A 27,928-nucleotide genomic window follows, 5' to 3' on the forward strand; every position below is an offset into this window, starting at 1 on the left:
CATATAGTAAATCGAGCACATTATAATATATACCATATAATAGCTGTCTGGATTATCTATCTTAAATGGGCGTATTTAATGATTAAATGTATAATTGTTGCATTATGGATTAGCACAGGGCTTGACAAATTTATTAAAAATCTAGGAGCCAGGATGAAAATGTAGGAGCCAGAAAAAAATAGTGACAGTGTGCGCCAAAAAGTGACACCATTATGCCTATTACACATGTCACACATACCCACATGCCACAATGCCCATTACACATTATGCCACACACTGAAAAACCTTTTGCGTACTATACCACACACAATAATGCCCATTACATATACCCCACACACCTTAATGCCCATTACACGGTAAACCAAACACCGTAGTGCCCATTACATATATTACCACATGCCATAATGCCCATGGCATATTATGTCACAGTGCTGCTCACCTACATGATCATTGCTATGGGTTTGTGGCTTGATGCCAGGCAGGGGCATATTGAGAAAAAAATGACGGGGGGGGGGAGCCTCTGTTCTCTGGTGCCTCCCTCTGCATAAGCAGCAGGTCCCCATGGTGGGTTATAATGTTCAATACAACAGCCAGCATTGTGGCAGCCCGGTAAAACACGGGAGACGGACAGGGAGAGGCAGGGAGCTGGCAGCAGCGTCTCTGTAAGCAGCGGGTCCCTGTGGCTTGCTATCCTATCAACACTTGCAGCAGCCTTGGGTGCCCGTTTCAGACACGTAAAAAGATGGTGCCGCAGTGGGTTAAATTCAATATAACAGCCAGCGCGGCGGCAGCCCGGCAGAGCGGTGCAGAACCCACCCGGCTGCCGCTGCATCAGAGCGCCTATTACACAAGCTAATCGGGAGCCGTGCTTGGGCTTTGAAATAGGCGCGCTGCTGACCTGCTCTGATACAGCGGCAGCCGGGAGAGTTCTGCACCGCTCTGCCGGGCTGCCGCCGTGCTAGCTGTTATATTGAACATATTGAACATAACCCACTGCGGCACCATCTTTTTACGTGTCTGAAACGGGCACCCAAGGCTGCTGCAAGTGTTGATAGGATAACCAGCCACGGGGACCCACTGCTTACAGAGATGCTGCTGCCAGCTCCCTGCCTTTCCCTGTCCATCTCCCAGCAGCAGCCACCACTCTTCCCGGGGGTTCTGCTTCCTGGCAAATCTGGTCGCCAGTCAGCAGAATCTGGTCGCCATGGCGACCTGGCCCCCGGGTTTTGTTGTGTGTTATATATATCTATAAATGCATATAGATATATAGGTACTGATGTTGTAATTCTCTACATATTTTAAAACTTTTGTAAATGTTTGTATTTGTTTTTGTTGTATCTAGTTGTAATTAGATGCAGCCGTGATGGCGTAGCGCTCAGGAGTGACGTCATTGTGGGTGTCCCCTGACGTGCTCCAACGGCAGTGGCTGTTTGCACGTGGTGTGGGGTATTTAAGATGCTTATATTCGCTTTGTAATTTGTATCCTGAAGAAGAGATAAGTAATAAAATCTCGAAACGTTGATGACGACATAAAGGCTGTCGACTACTTTCTTGCTATTGTGAGTGCCGCCTCATCTGCGAAATTATATATATATATAATATATATATATAATATATATATATATACACATCTATACATACTTGTGTACACGTACGTACATACAGTGTTACACGTGTGTGTGTATGTGTGTGTATATATCCAGCCGGCACTCTGCTCAATAAACACAACTTGGTCCGGAGCATGTCATCCACATTACAGCGGTAATATATCCCAGCACTCCGACAGCTTCATACGGACACTCAAAGAAATTAAATACTCAGACACTGAGGCTTGTCAGCAACGTTTCAATGCTCATCAAACATTGTCATCAGGCTGATGCACATAAAATAATTGCCTGTTCCTTACTTTGATTTTATTTATTATTAATTCTCTGTGCGGTGTGGTGTGGTGTTCCTTGAGAGGGGGAAGCCAGGAGAGAGCTGCGTTACTGCGTAGCAGCCGTTTTGCCGCCTCAAAGATTTGCCGGCCAAAACCCTACTGCACCCGCCCTGCACAGAATTTCAGGGAGCCTGGGAGGGGACACGGTGACACTTTATAACTGCTGCCACCACCGTTAACATGACAAGCGGCCCGACTATAGCCGCTTGTCAGCGCCAGGACAGACATAACATTTGCATTATGATTAGTTTTTTACTGCTGCCGCCGTTAATGTCCGTCTTTGTCTGCCGGAAGCGTGAGAGGGGACGCGGTGACACTTTATTACTGCTGCCACCGCCGTTAACATGACAAGCGGCCCGACTATAGCCGCTTGTCAGCGCCAGGACAGACATAACATAAGCTTTGCATTATGATTAGTTTTTTTACTGCTTCCGCCGTTAATGTCCGTCTTTGTCTGCCGGGAGCGTGAGAGGGGACGCGGTGACGCGGCCGCGCCAACCAATGGCGGAGAGGCGGCTGCCGCGTCGCCTCCCACGCTTCCAGTAATGCTGTGCGTGGCAGGCACAGAAGGGCATTAACGGCGGCGGCAGCAGTATAAAAGTAATCATATTGCAAAGCTTATGTTATGTCTGTCATGGCGCTGACAAGCGGCTATAGTCGGGCCGCTTGTCATAGTAATATATGTCAGTGCGACGGGCCAGACCTAAGTGTCTCGCGGGCCGGGCCGCCTGTTGCCCACCTCTTTTCTAGAAGATAATAGACAATATCTGATTGGTTTCCCAGAGCAACATCCCATCTGAAATAGAACTCCCATCTTAGTAAATGTCCCCCATAGAGTATGACACGATAGGCTACTTCATGTCTTTGTCTTACCTGAGGTCTTCCCGGCATTTTTATAAACGTCTGGTGGTCACAGTGGCTGGAAGTGGTTCCTCACTAGTGTTATATTTTGGCAGGAGATCCCATATACCCCATACACCCCCAAATACCGCCATACACCTCTATATACCACCATACACCCCCATAAACCCTTATATACCACCATACATCTCTATATACCACCATACACCCCCATAAACCCTCATATACCGCCATACATGCCATACACCTCTATATACCACCATACACCCCCATAAACCCTCATATACCGCCATATACGCCATACACCTTTATATACCACCATACACCCCATAAACCCTCATATACCACCATACACTTCTATATACCACGATATACCCTCATATACTGCCATACACCTCTATATACCACCATAGACCCCCATAAACCCTCAAATACCGCCATACATGCCATACACCTCTATATACCACCATAGACCCCCATATACCCTAATATACCCCCAAATACCGCCATACACCCCCATAAACCCTCATATACCGCCATACACCTCTATATACCACCATCAGGGCCGGCGCCACCACTAGGCAAGGTTAGGCATTTGCCTAGGGCGCCGGCCACTGGAGGGCGGTAGTGAGCTGCAGCCAGCCAGCATGCCGGCAGCAGCAGCAGGAAGCTACGCAGAGGAGAGCCCGGAGGAACAACTAGAAGATGCTGCCTGCAGCGTCAGCGATCATCTGCAGACTGCAGCAACAACAAGCAGCTATTAGGTAAGTAAGATCCCCCCCCCATATCCCCCACCGGAGCCCGATGTGTACCTTGCTGCCGGCCTGCCGCTGACAGACAGTCACTCCCCACCCCTGGCTGCCGCCCGGTCATGAGGCTTACAGCAGCCAGCGGGAAACTTCGATGGCGGCCGCCCCAGCCCCAGCCGGTCAATCCACTGCCCCCCTACCCGGTGCGCTGGACTGGACAGTCACACAGGCGGCACGCTCCGACTCAGAAAGCAATGCTTCCTTGTTAATCTCCGGCGGGTGGCGGAGCCGCCGTCCGCCCCCCTCCCCCCCAGCTACTCTGACACAGTCTGTGCTGGCAGCACGGACTGTGTCACTGAGTAGCTGGGCGGGCGGCGGCTCCGCCACCCGCCGGAGATTAACAAGGAAGCATTGCTCATGAGTGTGCCGCCTGTGTCCTTCCTTGCTCATCATATGGACACTATGCATTGGAGTCACCGATGAGGCAGTCTGTGGGCTGGTTGCTTGGGAGCTTGTTATTGAGGTTGATGAACCTTCTTTTAATATCCATAGGCAACAAATGCCTATGTTTGTCCCCATGTGGTCTGAGTTTTCTCATGGGTTGACTGTGTTTGCTTAAGGGTAGCTTGGGTGAGGTCCTGCAGGTCATAAATGTGTAGATATCCTGGGGCACTGCCATTGTCTGATTGGTGAGTGAGGAAACCGGTGTTTTCATCCTCCCGTGGAGAATATGCCACCATCATCATTTGATTCGCCTGTGTGACTGTCCTGCTGCTGCCTGTACTTATTAAATAATCACTGTAGTAGGCAGCTGCTGGTCTGGGGACTAGCTATGTGCCCACTTCCCAGTGTAGTAATCATGCACCCACCCTGCACATATAAATGAATAGACAGCCAGTGATTGGCTGAGAGCTCTCTGACTAATAGAGCTCTCAGCCAATCACTGATTGTCCATACATTTCTATGTGCGCCCGCTGCTACCAGCTAATACGCCAGTGGCGTAATTCCAATGCGGCAGACCATGGTGGCACAAATGGAAGATAGCAGGGAGTGTGCAGCCTAACTTTAACCCCCATACCACAGCCTAACCATCACAACCCCTGCTGCAGCCTAGCTATCACCTTAACTGTCACAGCCTATCCATACCATCCCTCCCCTGGCACAGCCTAATACTAACTTCCCCTGGCACATAGCCGCCACCTTCCCCGCCGCAGCTTAGCCATCACCTTCCCTGCAGCAGCTTAGCCGTCACCTTCTCCGCCGCAGCTTAGCTGTCACCTTCCCCGCCGCAGCTTAGATGTCACCTTCCCCGCCTCAATCTAGCCGTCACTTTCCCTACCGCAGCCTAATGTTAACTTCTCCTGCCACAGATTTTTTGCTTCTACTGTGCGATGTAATGTGATTTTTGGCTCCTTCTGTGTGTCATAATGTGATTTTTGGCCCCTACTGTGTGGTGTAATGTGATTTTTGGCCCCTACTGTGCCACGGAATGTGATGTTTGGCTCCCACTGTGTGACTTAATGTGATTTTTGGCCCCTACTGTGCAGCATAATATGATATTTAGCCCCTACTGTGCGGTGTAATGTGATTATTGGCCCCTACTTTGCGGCGTAATGTGATTTTTGGGTCATACTGTGTGACTTAATGTGATTTTTGGCTCCTAATGTGCAGTGTAATGTATTTTTGTCTCCTACTGTGTGACGTAATGTGATTTTTAGCTCCTGCGTAATGTGAAGTTGGGGGGGGGGGGGCGGTATCCTTTAGGTTTGCCTAGGGCGCCAAGATGCCTTGCACCGGCCCTGACCACCATAGACCCGCAGATCTATACATCTGCCTTATTGCCACTTCTCCCCATACCTAGTGGTGTATCTGGCTGTGAGACCATGGCCAGTTATACACATTATTCTCCTCTTGCTGATAGACCACAGATGCTGTACATACACCGATGTGCACTATTGGCTTCTGGGGATCCCGCCCTGTCCAACAGATTTGTATTGGATAGAATTGTCTACTCATTGGCCAAATACACTGCACTTAGTGTAAGCGACCCTCCAGCTGCTGTGGAACTACACATCCCAGCATGCCCTGCCATAGTTTGCAGTTTAGGTGTCTCAGACTGTATGCCAGCTTCACCAACTCATCATGTTGCGAATCAGTTTCCATTGTTGAACAATATGACCAGGGCCGGCTCTAGGGCCATTCCAATGGATCATCACACCTGGGTGCAGTGCAGCCAGTGGTGTATTTATAATGGGTGCCTCTGACCAGCATTCTGTACAGCTCCCTCCTCATCTGTCAGTTCCCGGTGTGACTCCGTTGGATCTTACATGGCTGCAGCTACACATGTAGACCTAAGGGCTTCAAGACATTAAATAGGAGGCCCAGCCTGTGAGTTTGCCTCTAGTTACATACTGTAGGGGCAGATGTATTAAGATGGCTATAACGTTTTTAAAATAGCGGGTCCTGCTTCTCCTGCATAACGTGGAGAAGCAGGTACCCGTTATGGTGAAATGTATTGACCCCCCCAGCCAATAAGGAGAGCCGTTATGCCCAGCGTTAATGGCTCTACTTAGAAACATAGAAACATAGAATTTGACGACAGATCAGCACCATTTGGCCCATCTAGTCTGCCCCTTTTTTACCCTTCAGGTAATCTTAACCCTTTTTAATCCTTATTTCTTTGTAAGGATATTCATATGCCCATCCCAAGCATGTTTAAATTGTTCTACTGTCTTAGCCTCTACCACCTCTGATGGGAGGCTATTCCACTACCCTTTCTGTGAAGTAATTCTTTCTACCATTTCCCCTGAACCTACCTCCCTCCAGTTTCAGTGCATGTCCTCGTGTTATATTACTTCTTTTTCTTTGAAGAAAATTTCCCTCCTGTACTATGTTAAAACCCTTGAAATATTTGAAGATTTCTATCATGTCCCCCCTTTCCCTTCTCTGCTCCAAACTATACATGTTAAGATCTTTTAGTCTTTTAGGTAGGTTTTGTGATGTAGGCCATGCACCATTTTAGTTGCCCTTCTTTGTACACTCTCTAATGTATTTATATCCTTCTGAAGATATGGTCTCCAGAACTGGACACAGTATTCCAGATGAGGTCGTACCAATGACCTATAAAGTGGCATTATTTCGTCTTTTTTCTGCTACTGATTCCTCTCCCTATGCAACCAAGCATCTGACTAGCCTTCCTCATTGCTTTGCTACATTGCTTTCCTGCCTTTAAGTCACTTGAAATAGTGACTCCTAGATCTCTTTCCTCCTCAGTAGTTTCCATTATAGTACCCTTGATACTATATTGAGCCTTTTGATACAAAGGTCCGTCGTTTTTAGTATTGCACTTTTTATTTTTTTCCACCTCTCCTGCACTCCTTTCAAGTTCCTCCAATCCGCTAATGAATCGCTTAAACATCTCCCCATTTTTGCAAAGTCAGCCTTCCTAAAATCCAACACCTTAGTTTTTGTGTGACTGGAGTTGGACCCTGCCTTGATACTAAACCATACCAATTGATGATCACTGGATCCCAGGTTCTCACCCACATATATGTCCGATATCCTGTCACCATTTGTGAGTATTAAATCCTTATCAGCAGCCCCGGCGGCCAAGTGCATGTGTACTCGTGCTTTCCCCAGGGCCGGCTCTAATGGGCATGCGCAAAATCTCACTTTTATCATGAGATCTCCAGCGCAGCTTGGAGCCAGCAGCAGGGCTAGCGTTGTCCCCGCAGTGGGGGATAGGACAGCGCTAGCCTTGAGCTGGCGAAGCGACTGGGCCGCCTGGGCGTCTGTTAATACATTGCCCCGGCCGCTAATCACTGGGGGGGATTTCAGGGGACAGCCACGCTGAGCGTAACTCGGCGGGCTGTCACCAGCGCACATTAGGTGCGCTAGTAATACATTATGGAAAACGTAATTGCCCCCAGTTAACCAGCGTTCAGTGCATTTCTGCACTTTACTCTGGTTAGTACATCTGCCCCATAATGATCTACAGACCACTTGTGGATCTCTACAGTATGTCAGTTAGCAATGAATGCAGCACATATTAGGGTAGGTGTATGAAGCAGTGATAAGGAAGATAAGATAAGCCAGAGGAAAAGTTGCCCATGGCAACCAATCAGCTGCTCTGTATAATTTCATATTATGCAAATAAAAGATGTGACTTAAGTGCTGATTGGTTGCCATGGGCCACTTCTCCTCTGGCTCACTTCTCCTCCCTTATCACTGCTTCATACATCTTCCCCAGAATATGGTGTAAGTTAGTAATGACTACACCTGTGTACTGGCTAGCATACTTGCCTACCACAGCTGTTTCCTCTCTGGGAAAAGCCCGGAGATGAGACTCTCTGCAGCTTGTCTGGGGGGCAGATGCCGTGCCGTAAATGCCGTGATTCGCCGCTCTTCGAGGAGGGGGTGGCAATAAATTATGCGATTTGCGTCATTTTAGCCTCGCCCTCCGGGAGTGGGACCTGATTTTTGGGACCCTCCCAGACATTCCGAGATGGTACGTAAGTATGCTGGCTTGCTTTGAGGAAAAAATGCACTGCAAGGACCCTGAGGACTGACACTCAGGGGTGCTGCAGCAGCCTTTCTCCCCAGCTCAGGACATAGTACTAAGCAGCATGTGCTGAGCTGGGGAGAGAGGCAGTTGCAGTGACAGTTGGTTCTCTCTCAACCTGCAATGAAGGAGGAGGAGCAGGACTCTCCAACAGGCCCAGGCCCAGGCAGAAAGTACCCACTCCCCCCCCCCCCCCCCCCACACACACACACACACACACCCTTCTGCGCCACTACTGACACTGAGAAGCACTGCACAGGAAAGGTAGTGACTGGTCTTAGTGTGATGTCGGATATGTGTAGGTATGCGCCAGCTGCGCATGCACCAGGGTTGTGTCACACACATCACACACACTCACGGACTGTTATTGTACAGAGTTTTATTGTACATTGGTTATCTATAGATAGATAGATAGATAGATAGATAGATCTATCTATAACTATGTACAATATTTACAATATTTACAAATTTACATATATACAAATATACACAAAGGTATACACTCCATGTCACCACCGACCAGCAGCAGTACGGATATATATACAGTCTGATTAGGCAGTTCAGCATTAGGCAGTTTAGCATAAGCATCAATATAATGATGTTATAGGGTACAAATCCCTCCACTTCTGGTAGCCCGATGCCAGGCGCCAAGTTGCCAATACCCGGGCCAACAGTATCTCAGGCTCCTCCTCCTCCTCTATGGGGGTCAGGCTAGGTGTAAACCTGGGGAGCTTGCGCCTTCTGCTCTTTCTGGTGGTAAACCTATGGCGCTTGAGCCATCTGCTCCTTCTGCTGCTAAATGCCGGTGGTGTGGAAATTATCTTCCACTTCCATAACAAATATCTCTGATCCTCAGTTGGGAAATCGCCATCTCTGACACAGACATCAGCATTCTGGGATCTCACAGGTACAGCGCACTGCACATCAGCATCGTCATCACAACACTTGGTCAGACAACTGCCCATCTTCACGGATAACGTCTTCCTTCATCCAGTTTCCGTGAAGATATGAGCCTAGAGCCAAACAGCTCAGACCATGTGATCAGTAGTACATTGTGACATCATCACTCTGAGACAGCAGCACTCTGTGAAGCCTCAGAGTTTCTCACATTTGCATATGGCAAAATCCTTTAGATGTTTATGGAAAATAGCGTTTTGTGGTAGTTTTGATAATTAATTTGCAGGCTTGCACGGGGCGGGTTCTCTTTCTAGGCAGCAGCCAGTGGTGTAACGATAGAATGTGCAGGGGGTGCACTTGCTATGGGGCCCGCCCGCCCTGCCATTTAAGGGGGCCCGTGGCCGTGGGCACAGCAAGGAACCCCCTGCACCAAGTATTTTTTTTTCTCCACCACCGCGGTAGAGCCGGGTGTTAGCAGTACTCCTTGCTAAGAGAAGCACTGCCCTGTCTTTTGTGGCTCCCTTCCGTCCCTGTCTCTCCGCCGGCGGGTCGGCAGCAGCAGCGCCGGAAGATACACAAAGTCACATCCACGGTGCTGGCTGCTTACAACTGCTCCGCCCACCTGCAAATAAGGGACAGGAGCATGGGGTCCTATGAAAAGCAGCGCCGGCAACTACAGCGCACCCCTAGCTGGGGGGAGGGGGGCTACTGTCTGCAATGGAGCCTCCTGGGGGAGTGGTGTTAGTGCCATGGAGCCTATTGGGGGGGGGGGGGGGGATCAGGGAGTGGGGCTACTGCCATGGACCCTAATGGGGGGGGGGGGTACTGTCTGTCAGCCATGGAATTCTGCCCATGTGTTCCCCAGACATTGCAGCACTATATAGGGAGATCATATCATGCATGTACAGGGAGACATTGAATATATGTATGGATGTACGTATATACTGTATGTATGTATGTATGTATGTATGTATGAGGGAGACAGTGAATGTATGTATGTATGTATGTATGTATGAGGGAGGCAGTGTATGTATGTATGTATGTATGTATGTATGTATGTACTAGGTGATTCATCGCGCCCTACGGGCGCTCTTCACACCGTCATAAGGGGCTGCGCTTCCTTAATTTGTGAACATTTGTATATGAGAAAGATGGTTAGAATTGTATGAAAGATGGCCTGTATTGCAACTTGAGTTATAGGTGAAATGTGTTAAATAGAGAGCATATGATTTGGAAGGGCGTGTGTATTGTTTTGTTTAATTAAAAAGCGGTTACAGAGTAAGATGTACATTGATAGTGTGGATGGTACAGTGACATTTGTGGGTGTGGGGGGGGGGCTGTGTGTGTGCAATAGTATAGTAGGGTGTTTTTGAGTCAGCGGCTCCCCACTGGCGGAGGTCACGACACAGGAAAACAGGAGGCTGGGTAGTGATGTGTGGACATAAGGGGGACTAAAGAGGAGGGTGGGAGATACTGTGCAGCATCTGCCAGTGGGTGAGGGTTCAGTGTGGCAGTACAGGAGTACAGGATGGTGGCCCTGAGTCAGTGTCTCTTCCTACTGTGTGGGAGTTAGGGTAAATGAGAGCAGGAGGCTGGGCTATGAGGCATGATAGGGGCATGTGGGCAAAACAGCGTCAGCGACTCCCCAGTGGTGGAAGTTACGGTTCAGGAGAGAAGGAAGCTGGGTAGTGATAGGGGTGTGTGAGAATACGGGGGACTAAAGAGGGGCTTAGGGGTGCCGTGAATTGTGGGAGGGGTGTGGGGGGTGCCGTGAATCAAGGGAGGGAGGGGGCGCAGGTGTCCGCGGATCGCGGGAGAGGGGGGGTCCGCAAAGCGTGGGAGGGGGCTTGAATTGCGGGAGGGGGGGTTGCGAATTGCGGGAGGGGTGTGTGTGCGGGGGGTGACGTGAATCGTGGGAGGGGGCGTGAATCGTGGGGGGGGGGTGCACGGGGGGTCCGTGAATTGCGGGAGGGGGGGCACGGGGCGCGATAAATCACCTAGTTGGTTATATATTCTTGTAGAAGGATAGTAGGATGTTGCTGTCATTCAGAATGCATTTACATAAACAGTAATAGTAGCAGTAAAAGATCTGACTTAAAACACCTACAGTAAAACAGAACAGGTGTTATATATTATACAAAGAATTGGTTGATGATGTGTAGGTTGACGTGCACATACAGTAGTTGTCACTGTAAAAAAATTGCTACAAGAAAAAATCAACACAGAAAGGTCAACACATGTAAATGTTGACATAAGTGTGGCACTTCATTGGTGTCCATGTCGACACATGAGAATGAATATGAAAACATTCAAAAAAGAAAAATAAATCTTCAAAAACTCATTTCAACCTTTTTCATTGTCGACCATAGCCGTGTCAGTGTTTTGGATGTGCCATTTAATCGTGGGGTTTGCCGTGAATGGGGGGGGGGGAGGGACACATTGCTCTGTTTCTGGACTTTCTTCTTAATTTATGGATTACCATCACCTGTGCTTAAACACCTTTCTTATCAATTACCCTGTTTAAAACAGGTGATGACAATCATAAATTAAGATGGAAGTCCACAAACAGAACATTCTGTCCCTCCTGGAGAGGGTCATGTTGGGAGGTATGGAGGTGTGGGGCGCTCACCTGGTGTGTCTGGTGAGTAGCTGTGTCTTTGCTGTGTAATATGGGCCCTTATTTTGATCTGAGCGGTACGGCCCGCGTGCGGCCGTACCGCCGATGTTTACACTCTGCACATGCGCAGAGGTCACTCTGCGCATGTGCAGGGGAATTCGCCGAGTAAAAAATTTAGACGCCGCAAAGGGGGCGTATAGGGGTGTGAGGGGCTTAATAGCCTCATTACCCTATGTATACGCCCAGCGTTTCATGGGCGTTCCCATGCAAACGCGGGGCGTATGCATGGTAATGAGGCTATGACGCCAGTGATGGGGGCGGAAAGCTGACATCGCCGGATGTCAGCTGCCCGCCCCAATACAAGCTTTCACACGGACGATTGTCCGTGTGCTCTAAGCTTGCGTGAGCGGGGGGAGCGTGCGGCCCTGCCTTCGATGGTCATCGACCATCGAATGCAGGGGGCAGCTCCCAACATGGGCCCTTATTCTGGTTGGTGCGGTCGAGCCGCATATGCGGCTCCGACCGCACCAGACGAATCCCCGCCTACAAGACGGATCGGCACGGCCGTCCGTACACGGACGGCTGCCGATCCGCATGAAAATGGCGGGGCGTACGCCTCCACCATGTTGGGAGCTGCCCCCTGCATTCGATGGTCGATGACCATCGAAGGCAGGGCCGCACGCTCCCCCCGCTCACGCAAGCTTAGAGCACACGGACAATCGTCCGTGTGAAAGCTTGTATTGGGGCGGGCAGCTGACATCCGGCGATGTCAGCTTTCCGCCCCCATCACTGGCGTCATAGCCTCATTACCATGCATACGCCCCGCGTTTGCATGGGAACGCCCATGAAACGCTGGGCGTATACATAGGGTAATGAGGCTATTAAGCCCCTCACACCCCTATACGCCCCCTTTGCGGCGTCTAAATTTTTTACTCGGCGAATTCCCCTGCACATGCGCAGAGTGACCTCTGCGCATGTGCAGAGTGTAAACATCGGCGGTACGGCCGCACGCGGGCCGTACCGCTCAGATCAAAATAAGGGCCATGGTGGAGGCGTACGCCCCGCCATTTTCATGCGGATCGGCAGCCGTCCGTGTACGGACGGCCGTGCCGATCCGTCTTGTAGGCGGGGATTCGTCTGGTGCGGTCGGAGCCGCATATGCAGCTCGACCGCACCAACCAGAATAAGGGCCATGGAGAGGCACTGTGGGCTTACTGGGCTGGTTCTCTGTCGTGTGAGTCAGTCATGGGAGTCAGAGGCTCCACCCAGCGTTACAGCTTCAGGCACACTTTGAGTGACAGATGTAGCCAAATATATAAGAGATGAGGGAGACAGTGTATGTATGTATGTATGTATGTATGTATGAGGGAGACAGTGTATGTATGTATGTATGTATGTATGTATGTATGTATGTATGAGGGAGACAGTGTATGTATGTATGTATGTATGTGGGAGACAGTGTATGTATGTATGTATGTATGTATGTATGTATGAGGGAGACAGTGTATGTATGTATGTATGTATGTATGAGGGAGACAGTGTATGTATGTATGTATGTATGTATGAGGAAGACAGTGTATGTATGTATGTATGTATGTATGTATTCTCTGTCGTGTGAGTCAGTCATGGGAGTCAGAGGCTCCACCCAGCGTTACAGCTTCAGGCACACTTTGAGTGACAGATGTAGCCAAATATATAAGAGATGAGGGAGACAGTGTATGTATGTATGTATGTATGTATGTATGTATGTATGAGGGAGACAGTGTATGTATGTATGTATGTATGTATGTATGTATGTATGTATGTATGTATGTATGTATGAGGGAGACAGTGTATGTATGTATGTATGTATGTGGGAGACAGTGTATGTATGTATGTATGTATGTATGTATGTATGTATGTATGTATGTATGAGGGAGACAGTGTATGTATGTATGTATGTATGTATGAGGGAGACAGTGTATGTATGTATGTATGTATGTATGAGGAAGACAGTGTATGTATGTATGTATGTATGTATGTATGAGGGAGACAGTGTATGTATGTATGTATGTATGTATGTATGAGGGAGACAGTTTATTTATTTGGTACTTGTTTTCTAGCACGGGTCCCGTCGTGGTTAATCGCATACCTTAAGTTAAGGTAACTTAAGGTATGTGATTGATGCGACCGACGCAATATTAGGCTATTTTTAGCCTTAATTGCCGGCATGGATAAAATCTCGTTCACCGCGTCCATCCCATGCCATTATAATGGCATGCAATGCGACCGACGCGATCAACGCGATTTTACATACATGTATGGAACAATATGAAATGGCCCAATGGGCCCGATTTTTGGGTATTAAGTATGTGAAATGGCCCCACATTGTTAACGCCACCCCACTATTGACGCCAACCCAAAGAGTGGTGAGCACAGCGAGGCCGCGAGGGGCGGTGGTACGTGTCCTCCGAACTTTTCATAACCCCACTATCCACGTCGGCGTGGAGTTGACATTATAAAGTGCCCGAAGCGTGGCGCGCTGCGCTCGCCACGATCGCGTCAATTGCATCGCATGCTATTTGGTTGCATGTGATGCAATCGACGCGATTTTTTAGGTCCCGATCAATGCAATTAAAATCGCTGGTGCAGTGCTAGGAAACAAGTACCATTTATTTATTAACAGTTTCTTATATAGCGCAGCATATTCCGTTCCGCTTTACAAAGGAGACAGGGATACAACAAACGGTATTTACAGACAGTCAAAATGTAGGAGGGCCCTGCTCGCAAGCTTACAATCTATAGGATGTAATATGTGTATGTATGTATATGAGGGAGACAGTGTACAGTATGAATGTATGTATGTACAGTATGTATGTATGTGGGAGACAGTGTATGTATGTACTTTGTATGTACTGTATGAATGTATGTATGTATGTATGTATGTATGTATGTATGAGGGAGACAGTGTATGTATGTATGTATGTATGTATGTATGAGGGATACAGTGTGTGTGTGTGTGTATGTATGTATGTATGTATGTATGTATGTATGTATGTATGAGGGAGACAGTGTATGTATGTACTGTATGTATGTATGTATGAGGGAGACAGTGTATGTATGTATGTATGTATGTATGTATGTATGTATGTATGTATGTATGAGGGAGACAGTGTATGTATGTATGTATGTATGAGGGAGACAGTGTATGTATGTATGTATGTATGTATGTATGTATGTATGTATGAGTGAGACAGTGTATGTATATATGTATGTATGTATGTATGCATGCATGTATGTATTTATGTATGTATGAGGGAGGCAGTGAATAAATGTTTGTACAGTATTTATGAGGGAGTCAGTGGATTTATGTATGTATGTATGTATGAGGAAGGCAGTATAAGTATGTAATTGGGCAGTACGGATGGTGTAATGGTTAGCATTACTGCCTCACAGCACTGAGGTCATGGGTTTGATTCTCACCATGGCTCTAACTGTGCAGAGTTTGTATATTCTCCCCGTACTTGCGTGGTTTCCTCCAAGTACTCCGGTTTCCTCCCACAATCCAAAAATATACTGGCAGGTTAATTGGCTCCCAACAAAATTAACCCTAGAATGTCTGTGTGTGCGTGTGCATGTGGTAGGGAATATAGATTGTAAGCTCCACTGGGGCAGGGACTGATGTGAACTATTCTCTGTAAAACGTTATGGAATATGTGTGCGCTATATAAGAAACTGTTAATAAATAATAATAATAATGTGAGACCCCATTCCCACCCATCTGTCCGTCTGTTTGCATGTCTGTCCATCTATGTCTCCATATCGTGCTCTGTTGCACCGTCTATGCCTGCCCCCTGACTGACTCTCTCTCATGACTCTTTGTGTCTCCCCAACTCTCCCATCTCTCTCTCCCTCCCCGACGCTGCCCATCTCTCTCTCCCTCCCCGACGCTGCCCATCGCTCTCCCCCTCCCCGATGCTGCCCATCTCTCTCTCCCTCCCCGACGCTGCCCATCTCTCTCTCCCCGAAGCTGCCCATCTCTCTCTCCCTCCGTGACACTGCCCATCTCTCTCTCCCTCCCTGACGCTGCCCATCTCTCTCTCCCTCCCTGACGCTGCCCATCTCCCTCTCCCTCCCTGATGCTGCCCATCTCTCTCTCCCTCCCCGACGCTGCCCATCTCTCTCTCCCTCCCCGACGCTGCCCATCTCTCTCTCCCTCCCTGACGCTGCCCATCTCTCTCTCCCTCCATGACGCTGCCCATCTCTCGCTCCCTCCTTGAATCGTACTGTCTGTGTCACTGACATCCTCTCTCTCTCTCCTTCTCTCTTGCTCCCCTCTTTTTCTTTCTCCCTCTGTTATACACTCTCTCTCTCACTCGTCGCATCCCTCCGTCTCTCTCTGACACCCTGTCTCTCTCCTTGATGTCCTCTATCTGTCTCATCCCTTTCTCACACCACCCCACCTCTCTCTTAAGGCCCCCATACACTATGCGATTTTGGTCCGATTTCATCAGATTTCGGCACTTTGTGCCGATAATCGGATGAAATCGGCCCAAAATCGTATGTGTGTGATATCTGATCCGATCCGATGCGCGGTCCCGTGCGCATCGGACCGGATCAGGGAGGTCGGACGGTCTGTACATACGATCACGTCCGACCTCCCTGTATGCAAATGCCTGCCACCTGACAGGCATATGCATGCAGACACCGGGCGGGCAGCGGCGGCGGCCAGCGGTGGTGGGGGCGGGCGGCGGGTGCGGTGAGCGCTGCTGACCTGGCCGGGCAGTGTACTTACTTACACAATCACATAGCAGCAGCGGGGACGGGCAGCGCAGTGGCGGCTATTATATTTTTAAAATACTTGTCAAATGACCGGCCGCTCTCTGATTGGCTGTGAGCTCTCCGGCCAATCAGAGAGCGGCCGGTCATTTGACAAGTATTTTAAAAATCTAATAGCCGCCACTACGCTGCCCGTCCCCGCTGCTGCTATGTGTAAGTAAGTACACTGCCCGGCCAGGTCAGCAGCGCTCACCGCACCCGCCGCCCGCCCCCACCACCGCTGGCCGCCCACCACCACCGCTGGCCGCCCACCACCGCTGGCCGCCCCCAACACCGCTGGCCGCCCCCACCCCCGCATCCGCCGCCGCTGCCCGCCCCCACTACTGCCGCTGCCCGCCCCCACTACTCCTCACCGCCCTGCAGCTCCCCGGGGTTTTTTTTTTAACATGGGATAAATCGCATGCGATTTATCCCATGTAAAAAATGGCACATCAAGTGCCAAATTGTATGTGAGCCTCCCGGGGAGCTGCCGGGCGGCTCGCAGGTAAATTGGGTCCGACTTGTCCCTAGGACAAGTCGGCCTAATGTATGGGGGCCTTTACTCTCCCTCTTTTTCCATGAAATCCTCTATCACTTTCTGACCCCCCCAGAGGCATTGTAATGAGGGGGAAGGGGATTTAGCTATGGGGCCCTGAATGCTCTAGTTACGCCCCTGGCAGCTGCAATCTACTCACAGTCATCTGAAACTTCTCATATTAGTGATCCATGCTGAATTAGGCCCTACAGTATGTCCTATACAGCAATGACCCGCAAACTATGCCCCACACAGTATTGCCCCACACAGTATTGCCCACACAGTATTGCCCCACACAGTACTGCCCACACAGTATTGCCCCACACAATAATGCCCCACACAATAATGCCCCACACAGTATTGCCCACACAATAATGCCCCACACAGTATTGCCCCACATAATAATGTCCCACACAGTATTGCCCACGCAATAATGCCCCACACAGTATTGCTCACACAGTATTGCCCACACAGTATTGCCCACACAATGATGCCCCACACAGTATTGCCCCACACAGTATTGCCCCACATAATAATGCCCCACACAGTACTGCCCCACACAGTATTGCCCACACAATAATGCCCCACACAGTATTGCCCACACAATAATGCCCACACAGTATTGCCCACACAATAATGCCCCACACAGTACTGCCCCACACAGTATTGCCCACACAATAATGCCCCACACAGTATTGCCCACACAATAATGCCCACACAGTATTGCCCACACAGTATTGCCCACACAGTACTGCCCTGCACATTAAGCCCCTCACAATTATGCCCTGCACATTGGGGGTATTAAGACCTCAGCATTGTGCACGTGCATATGGATCACTGTACGCCTGCCTGTAGCCAAACAGCGACAAAAATGAGCATTTCTTTTCATCGCTATTTGACTGGCAGGAAGCCGATGTTTGGGGGGTGTCACCCAGCCACTATCTGGGAGTGTCAGGGGAACCACTGGCCTGCCGAAACATTTTAGGGAGGGTCCTGTGACATCAGCTCCGGCCTCAATCAGTCTGTCTCTGTCGCACAGTAGGATCTGGGTTTCGCACAGACTGAAAACCCAGCTATTCGCTGATTGATGTGATTTTCACAAGCCATTTTCAGGGCAGGATTTCCCTCTGACTGGGTGGTGACTAAGGGGCCCATTTATTATTGATCGTATTTACAATGCAATCTGGGCTGAATATTACCGCCCAGGATCGCATTGTAAACACATCACAGGGATGTATCATCCCTGAGGGCGCAGGGACAGGGCTCCGAAAAGAGTCCGTCCCTGCGATGTCCGGAGCCGGGTGCCAGGGGGTCTGCGCTTGCACGGTTAGCGCTGACCCCCCGCCAAACGCACTGCAGCCCAGGCAGTGCAATCCCATAGCCATAGGCTACAATGGGCTATTGCCATCTCAGCTCCGCTCCAGAACAGCCTCTTTGTATCACAGCCGCCGAGTAGGTCCTGGGCTACGCAGGGGCAAACGCAGGATTCTCATGGGGGGGTTTCCGTATGGGATAAGGTCAGAATCCTGGTGGTCAGGATGTCGGTGTTCAGTGTATGCCAGCATCCCTACTGCCTTCATATAACCGGCCATCAGGATGCCATCAACGGAATCCTGACAGCCTGCATCCCGATTAGTAAGTATGTGGGGACTGCTAGCTTGCGCCCAGGGAATGGAGGTTAGGGATAGGCACTAGTGAGGGGACATAGGGATAGGCTGCGGAGCAGGGAGAAGGGGGTAGGTTTAGGCTGCAGGGTTATGCACTTAAGGGGAGGAATAGGGTCAGGCTGCATGGGGGGGTAGGATTAGGTTGCTAAAAGGGAGAGTTAGGAGGGCAGGCGAGCAGTGGCGTAGCTAGGGTGGAGCAGGCGGAGCACTTGCTCCGGGCGCTGTAATATAACCTGGCGCCGGAGCCGTGCACTCTGCTGCCGGCTCCCCCGCCCTGCTCCCACAATTCGCCCGCTCGCCATTCCCCGCTGTGCCGGCTGGAGACGGAGTCCCGGACACATGAACTCATACATGATCTGACCAGGGACTCCATTTTTTAAAATGGGTGGGTCCCCTGGGACACGCCCCACGCTGATTGGTCGGGCACTGGCAGGATCGACATGGATTCCTGGGCGGCAGCTTCGCGGGAACGTGGTGGCGCAGGAGTCACCGGCTGGGAGGGGGAGTCAGGAGCGGCAGATGGGGAGGACAGCAGCATTGTCTGGTCAGTGGGCAGAACCACCCCCACCCCGGTGCCTATTCATTGCCGCACGCTGCCCCGGGCTTTGAGCTTGTAGCACCGCGCTAGTTGCAGGGCGGCGGGTGGGAAGCTGATGTTGAAAAGACTGGCCAGACGTTGGTTGGCTGAATTCTCTCAGCTAATCAGTGTCCTTTCAAAATCAGCAGCGCCTCCCGCTGCCGGGCAAAATAGCGCTACAGCTACAGGATTCCAGCCGTCGGCTTCCGGCAGCGGCTGGGAGACAGGCATGCACCCTGGCAGTGTACGTGTGTATGACATGTGAGAGCTGGGCACCTTTAGTGGCAGAGGCTGGGAGTCTCCATGGTGGCTACCGTCATCTCCCTGCTGACAGCTCTGTGTCACATTACACTGTTTGTGTAATGGTGACGAGTGTGGTGGCAGTAGAGTGACCCCAGGTAGGCAGGGCCATGGACCGAGGGCTGCAGCTGGGAGCAGAGTGACAGGAGGGCAGCTATCAGTGAGAAGCAGGGCAGGGACACAACACAGAGGTCCGACCGCTGCTGGTGGCTTAGCCTGCTGTCCCCGCCCCCTCTTATAGATCTTAGGTTGGGGCCGGCTGATGTGCATTGTGCACTGCAGGAACATGTATAGGTCTCGGTAAGCGGCTGCGGCTGATGCCTGCCTGGTGCTTCCTGCCCGACACCTGGCAAATAAGCTTCCAGTCGCAGCAGATCCCTGGGGCAGTGCCGTCTTGGCCATTGGGGTAGGCCCCTAGAATCCTTGGGGCCCTTAGGCAACTGCCCATTGTGTAAAGACGGCACTGGTGTGCGTAATCCTGGCACAGTAGGTCAAGGTGCCTCTGTGCACAAGTGGCACTATTGTGTGGGACTCAGAAAAACACAATTATGACCCCATTTTTTGGACGTGAGGGGTCCCAGGGACCCACTATTTTTTGGCAATTATGTGTCAAATGTGTAATGGGCATTACGGTTTGTTATATAGTATGTAATGGGCATTACGGTGTGTTATATAGTATGTAATGGGCATTACGGTGTGTTATATAGTATGTAATGGGCATTACGGTTTGTCATATAGTATGTAATGGGCATTACGATTTGTTATATAGTATGGAATGGTCATCATGTGTGGCTTTATGTGTAATTGGCATTATGGCATGTGGCTTTATGTGTAATTGGCATTATGCCATGTGGCTTTATGTGTAATGGCTATTACAAAGTTCACAAAAATGTGCAATGGGCATTACTGTATAATGTTAGGCCACACACCCTTTATCACCGCGCAAGAGCCCCGCATACTAAAAATTGGGGGGGGGGGGGGGGGGGGGGCTTGCTCCGGGCACCGTGGCGCCTAGCTACACCACTGCAGGCGAGAAAGGGCTAGGCTGCCGAAAGAGCCCCTGTCGGGATTTACAGTATGGGGATGCCTGGCTCGGTCAGGTGACCGCTGGTATCCTGAGCGCAGGGATCCTGTAAGTATCCCTTCCATACATATACACACACACACATATATTCAGCAAAATCAGAACTCCAAGGGGAACTTAATCATGAAATCACAGCATGTCCCCTACTGTAGTTTGTAAATATTCATACAACTGTACAAACATATACACAGTATACTTACAAACAGACATACACAAAGGAGACACACACACAAACACACAGTCAGTGGTTTAAATATATAAATACATACTACAGGTGCACACACACATCCATCCATACAGCAAAAACATACATACATACATACATTCATACATACAGATGGGGCAGGATACATCCTGGCTGGCGGATCGCAGGAACGTCCCCGCTGGCGATCCGCCAGCAGCCTCGCCATCCATCAGACTGAGACGCGCGTGCGGGGCGACGGAAACCCTGTCCGTCTCCGCCTCAGGGAGATGGACAGGGTTAGGGGGGGTTAGGGGGGGGTGCGGGCAGGTGGCGGGGACCCGGGTTACCGCCGACAAGCCGGCGGGGACCCGGGGGAGCGGATGGAAGCGCCGTCGGAAGGGGACGCGTGCGCCTCTCGTGCGCGCGCGTCCCCTTCTCGCCATCGACATGGCGCTGGCGGGGGATGGCGGCTGGCGTCGCCAGCGCCATTCCCTGCCAGGATGGGTCTAGCTCCATCTGTACATACAGCAAAAACGCACAACATACTTAAACCTCCCAACAAATGCAATAAACATACCCGCACACAGCAGCATACAGGCAAGTACACACAGCCGCCCATAAAAATGCAGCCATGATTATTTACTAAACAGTGTAAACTTACCCAGCAGGTCATTGTCCGTGCTCCTCTACCACCCGCCGCCATTGCCGCCACCCCCGACCTGCATATCAGCCACTGTCTCCAGGAGTCCGGCTGCACCACTGCGCTATTGCCACCACCCCTGACCTGCATGCCATCAGTCACTGCCTCCGGGAGTCCGGCCAGCCTGGCTGCACCACCGCACCATTGCCGCCACCCCTGACCTGCATGCAGTCAGTCACTGCCTACGGGAGTCCGGCCAGCCCGGCTGCAGCACCGTTTAGCACTAAGTCCTATGGGAACAGTAATGCCTGGCAGTGATAGGGGCTTGCATGCGGCAGCAGCTCCCTCAGGCCGGGGGATGGGGCAGGGGCAACGGCCGCTTAAATATCCGTGGCACTTGAGCCACGTAAAATATATCAAATGCACAGATAGATCGGGGGGAGGGGTTTCCAGGTACTCGGAAACCCCCCCTGCATGCGCGCCTGGTGCTACACACACAGTGGGAGCCATAATTTCATGGGGAGCCGCATGTGAATAGATTTGCCGCTATTCGCAGTCCTATACTAAGCAATTCCCAGGCTTGTACGGGGCGGGATTTTACATAGTAACATAGTTTGTGCACGTGAAAAAAGACATTCGTCCATCAAGTTCAACCTATAACTGATCTCCTGTGGTGTAAATGACCCAGATGAGGTTACTGTCTATTCATTATAACTCCGGATCACCCACAGAGGCTGTCCAATCTGTGCCCACTATAGGACATTATATTAATGATTGTACCCCTGTATACTATTTTCTAATAAAATAGTTTTTCCAATTTTTAAACATATTAACTGAATTCTCCTATCACATCCTTCTCTGGCAGAGTACCACTGGTTTTTTTTACTTTTCCCATCATGTACTGGGTCCACGTATACCTGGTGGGCGAATATAAATCTGTTGCGAGCGAAGTGGGCCCGTGAGAGTCAGTGGCGTAGCTTTGTTTGGGGCGCCCCCACCTGCCGTTAATGGGGGGGGGGGGCGCCCCCCTCCCCGCCCGTCCGGCCGCCTGTGCCCCCTCCAGTGCCCCCTCCCCCCATTGCCGCATGCTTACCTGTACGAGCGTCCCGGCTCCCCTCCTGGCTTCAATTAATTCTATGCAGACGGACCACGATAAAATGGCCGCCCCCATACCGCAGACAGTTTCAGAGAACAGTCTGCTTTATGGGGCGGCCATTTTATCGTAGTCCGTCTCCATAGCATTGATTGAAGCCAGGAGGGGAGCCGGGACATGCGGACAGGTAAGCCTGTGGGGGATGGGGGGCGGGGGGATTACTATAGCACCGCAGCCCCCCCGGCGCCCCCATATGCACAGCGCCCCCCCCCCCCCGTGCGACCGCGGGGGCTGCGGTGCTATAGTTACGCCACTGGTGAGAGTACAATCCAGTCAAAAAAAGAATATAACCTACACCTACGTAACTTACAAATGAAATAAAAAACACTGTGAAGGCATCTAACAACTTCCGCCCTCATCTAACATCACATCCTAGTCAAAAAATGGTAACCAGAACCGTACACTGTATCCTACATGAGGCCATAACAATGATTTATACAGTGGCATGATTACACTGTTTTCCCTAGCCCCTATGTGCCCTTTATGCATGCTAATACCTTATTTGGCCTTGCTTCTGCTCCTTGACATTGGGCAGTGCTGCTAAAGCCCCATACACACTAGAAGATCCCTGCTGACCGCGGGGGGTCTGCAAACACACTTGCCGATGCTGCACTGGAGAAGGCCAATGCCAGGGGGCGGAGTGACGGTCATGAGCAGATGTGTATAATAACTAAGAGGGAGCAGGTGTGAGGCATTACTAATGGGGGCAGGTGTGAGGCATTACTAATGGGGGCAGGTGTGTGGAATTACTAATGGGGGCAGGTGTGAGGCATTACTAATGGGGGCTGGTGTGTGGAAATATGAGGGACATGGAATAATGTGAATTTTTACTACTTTGGTGTAAAATTTCACTCATTCCGTGTGGCATAATGTGACTTTTGGCTCAGTCTGTATGGCATAATATGTAAGAGGCAAGTATAAGGGGCCTACTATTGTGTTGCATGTTGTGTAAAAGGGTATATGGTGTGCTACAATACATTCGAAGACATACCGCCTTTTTAGTGACCACACACCCTATTTCTAGAGTGCGGCCCTCAAATATCTGCTGGAAGTATTAAGTGGACCCCCAGCTGAAATAATTGCCCACCCCTGATCTAGATGTACATCATCAGCCTGGGACACCTGCTGGAAGACAATTAATTGGTGGACTAGACAGTAGCAGCCTCACCTAAACAGAGATCCTATGCCACACTGTAACATATTCTCATCTCAATATTACCTAAAACAAAGACTGACGCATGAGAAGACCATAGATTATGTAGCAAAACAGTCAGAGAGGTACAGTATTCTAATGGATGTAATTGTATAATGTGTATTAGTGGCTACTGGGATACAAGATTAATACAGTGCTATTACATGATCAAGGGCGTAACTACCATAGGTGCAAGGGATGCAGCTGCTATGGGGCCCAGAGCTGAAGGGGGCCCATCTTTACTGTCTGATATCCCTTTCAGACATAAAAATCCCAAAAACCCAGGTATTTCCCGGATACAAAAACCCGGGTAGAACTAGGCAGCAAGGTGCTGACCCCCTTTCACACAGGAGCAAAAACCCGGGTATTTCCCGTGTCGACCCCTTTCACACAGAAGCTGGATTTTTCCTGCAAAACTCTGTGTGTCATAAGAAAAGGACAGTTTTAAATGCACACAGAGATGAGGTCATCAAAAGTGGGTGGTGACTGCTCACTGCATTGCATTAACCATGGCATGACACAAGGATATGTTGTAAACAAGTTTTATTGTTTTTATATACTGGAAGGTACATGTCACCTCACATGGCTGTCAGTATATTTGCAATGTTTGAGTACACTGTGGCATCTTTGAATGCTTTTAGACCAAAACGCCGGGTCGCACCCGGCTTTTTGGACCCTGGTTGAAGCCGGGTGCGACCCGGCGTTTATGGGCATTTACACCGGACGCAGTGGCGTAACTAGAAATTTTGCCCCCCCAGCCAAAAAAAATCTGGTGCCCCCCTCCCATTTTTTGGAACCTATAGCATTCCATAAAGGGTGTGTGGCAATGCTTATTAGACAATATGCCACACACTGTAATGTCTATTACATATTATACTACACACCATAATGACCCTTACACATTATTCCCCTTACCATAAAGCCCATTACACATTATGCCACATATTGTAATGTCCATAACACATTATGCCACTCAAAGTTATGCCACATTATGCCACAACGTAATGCCCATTGCACATTATACCACACACCTTAAAGTCAATTACACATTATGCCACACACCGTAATGCCCATTACAGAATATAACACATTATGCACACATGGTGAAACCCGATATATATTGAATGAGGTCAGCTTCCAGGCAATCAGGTTGCTGGTGTTCAGTATATCGACACTGGCATCCCAACTGCCATTAGAACACTGAAACTGGAACATTTAAACACATCAGGATGCCAACAACGGAATGTCAACAGCCAACAATTAGCCGTAAGTATGCTGTAACGGGTTAGGGAGAGGCCAAGGTGGATTAGGGATAGGCAGTACTGGGGGTAGCGAGGGGTATGGTTAAATATCAGCTGGAGCAGGGGCAAGAAGGAGGATAGGGGCATTCAGTGCAGAGGCTAGGGAAGGGGTATAGCAGCTACTAGGTTTAGAAGTGTACATACATTGCACTTTAAGCTGCCATATTGAAAGTTATTTCCAGTGCTGCTGCAGGCACCATTGACACCACCTCTATACCCCATGCACGACCAGCAGCAGGAACCGGGGCAGCCTCTGGGAAGGGAGCACCATCCTGGCACACAAACATATGAGGGTGCCCTAAATGAGCGCCAGTTACCCCATCTCCTGACCCGAAACCAAGCAAAACACATCTTACCAGATGCTAGAACTGCAGTCAGGAGAGGACACTGAAGCGCGGGGATGGCAGTGGGTCACAACCATTATCTTGAAGGTCACGACGGGTGCTTTGTGATGGTCGCTCCTCCTTGGCTCTGCGCGTGTGAAAGCTTGGTTGGTCTCTAGGACAGGAAGGGTGGAGTCTGCACTGCAGCAGCAAGTTCTGCTGCCCAGGAGACACGCTGCTGCTGTGGGAGATGAAAAAGGATGATCATAGGTCAGAGTACTCTGGTGCTGCTGCCAGCAACTCAGGGCAAACAATTGGGGTGCAGGAGCATAACTAGAACCTTGTGGGTCCCATTGCAAAATATATAAAGGGCGAAATGTAATAGGGTGCGATTTTTAGACTAAAAAAAAATCGCACCAAATCGCACCTTTAAAAATCGCGTTTTTTGCCGCGAATTCGCATATGTAATGAGATGCGAATTAGCGGCAAAAAATGCGATTTGCCGCGATTTTTAGTCATGAAAATGTGCGCATTTTCAGTCATGAAAATGTGCGCATTTTCATAAATGCGATTTTGTTCCAAAAAAAAAAAGTTAAAAAAAAAACGGCGTGGGGTCCCCCCTCCTAAGCATAACCAGCCCCGGGCTCATTGAGCCGGACCTGGTTCCAAAAATACGGGGGGACAAAAAGCATAGGGGTCCCCCGTATTTCTGAAACCAGCCCCGGACTCTTGGACCGGTCCTGGTTCCAAAAATACGGGGGACAAAAAATCTGGGGGTCCCCCGTATTTTGAAACCAGCACCGGGCTCCAACAGCCCGCGGTGTCATGCCACAGCCGGGGGACACTTTTTATACAAGGTCCCCCGGCCAAAACATGAGCACCGTGGCTGGTCAGCCTTGGACGGGGTACCTGGAGGAGTGGGGACCCCCCCAATAAAGGGGTCCCCCCCCCCCAGGCTTCACCCGTCCAGGGCTGAAGCCCGGGGCTGTCACCGGCGTCCGTGGCCAGTGGACGCCGGCCTGATAGGGTTAAATTCATCATACATTACACACTACATTACATTGCTTTTTACCGGCGAACTACAAGTGCCAGCAGACCTCCCCCGCATGCTGGGACTTGGAGAACCACAAGTCCCAGCATGCGGGGCATTAATGGGCCCGCTGGGACTTGTAGTCCACCTGTAAAAAGAATGTTTATAAAAAACACACACACAGAGAAGTACAAGTTTATTACACACACACACCTCAATTTTACACCAGCGTTACTTACCATTCCTGGATCCAGCGCTGGTCTGGCTGCTTTACAGCCGGCTCCCCCCGAACTGACAGGCAGCGGGGAGAAGCGGCTGTCTCCGTCGCTTCTAACAGCCTCTGTAGCGCTGTCCGAGTGCTACAGAGGCTGAGAGCGTGATTGGCTGAGCTACAGTATGCGTCTCCATGGAGACGCATAGCTCAGTCCTGATTGGCTGAGCTATGCGTCTCCATGGAGACGCATACTGTAGCTCAGCCAATCACGCTCTCAGCCTCTGTAGCACTCGGACAGCGCTACAGAGGCTGTTAGAAGCGACGGAGACAGCCGCTTCTCCCCGCTGCCTGTCAGTTCGGGGGGAGCCGGCTGTAAAGCAGCCAGACCAGCGCTGGATCCAGGAATGGTAAGTAACGCTGGTGTAAAATTGAGGTGTGTGTGTGTAATAAACTTGTACTTCTCTGTGTGTGTGTTTTTTATAAACATTCTTTTTACAGGTGGACTACAAGTCCCAGCGGGCCCATTAATGCCCCGCATGCTGGGACTTGTGGTTCTCCAAGTCCCAGCATGCGGGGGAGGTCTGCTGGCACTTGTAGTTCGCCGGTAAAAAGCAATGTAATGATATGTATGATGAATTTAACCCTATCAGGCCGGCGTCCACTGGCCACGGACGCCGGTGACAGCCCCGGGCTTCAGCCCTGGACGGGTGAAGCCTGGGGGGGGGGGACCCCTTTATTGGGGGGGTCCCCACTCCTCCAGGTACCCCGTCCAAGGCTGACCAGCCACGGTGCTCATGTTTTGGCCGGGGGACCTTGTATAAAAAGTGTCCCCCGGCTGTGGCATGACACCGCGGGCTGTTGGAGCCCGGTGCTGGTTTCAAAATACGGGGGACCCCCAGATTTTTTGTCCCCCGTATTTTTGGAACCAGGACCGGTCCAAGAGTCCGGGGCTGGTTTCAGAAATACGGGGGACCCCTATGCTTTTTGTCCCCCCGTATTTTTGGAACCAGGTCCGGCTCAATGAGCCCGGGGCTGGTTATGCTTAGGAGGGGGGACCCCACGCCGTTTTTTTTTTATAAAAACACTTTTACACATTTTTATTAACAGAACCATGCACAGATCTCAATGATCTGTGCATGGTTCTGTCAAAATCGCCTGTCAGAACCTGATCTATTTTTTTTGCGATTTTTGGTAACATTGACCAAAAATCGCACCCTATTACATTTGCGAGTTGTATACTTTATAATGGGAAAACATCTGGATGCGAATTGAAATGTGACTAAAAATCGCACTTAGAAAAGTGCGAT

The 27,928-nt window shown here is 50.2% G+C and overlaps 1 protein-coding gene across 2 annotated transcripts in view; it reads right to left on the minus strand.

Annotated features, from left to right (window-relative positions):
• LOC146052136 (prefoldin subunit 4-like) overlaps positions 1 to 27,928 on the minus strand; it is a 54,292-nt gene that overhangs the window by 25,065 nt on the left and 1,299 nt on the right. The window contains exon 2 of one of the 2 annotated variants that reach the window (XM_083167911.1): positions 25,411 to 25,618. The gene's annotated coding sequence lies outside the window, so the exon portion shown is untranslated. The remainder of the gene's footprint in view (positions 1 to 25,410; positions 25,619 to 27,928) is intronic. The other variant, XM_083167912.1, reaches the window with a different exon arrangement.

Source organism: Crinia signifera, unplaced genomic scaffold (genome assembly GCF_055691185.1).
Source record: "Crinia signifera unplaced genomic scaffold, ASM5569118v1 HAP2_SCAFFOLD_106, whole genome shotgun sequence".
Taxonomy (NCBI): Eukaryota; Metazoa; Chordata; class Amphibia; order Anura; family Myobatrachidae; genus Crinia; species Crinia signifera.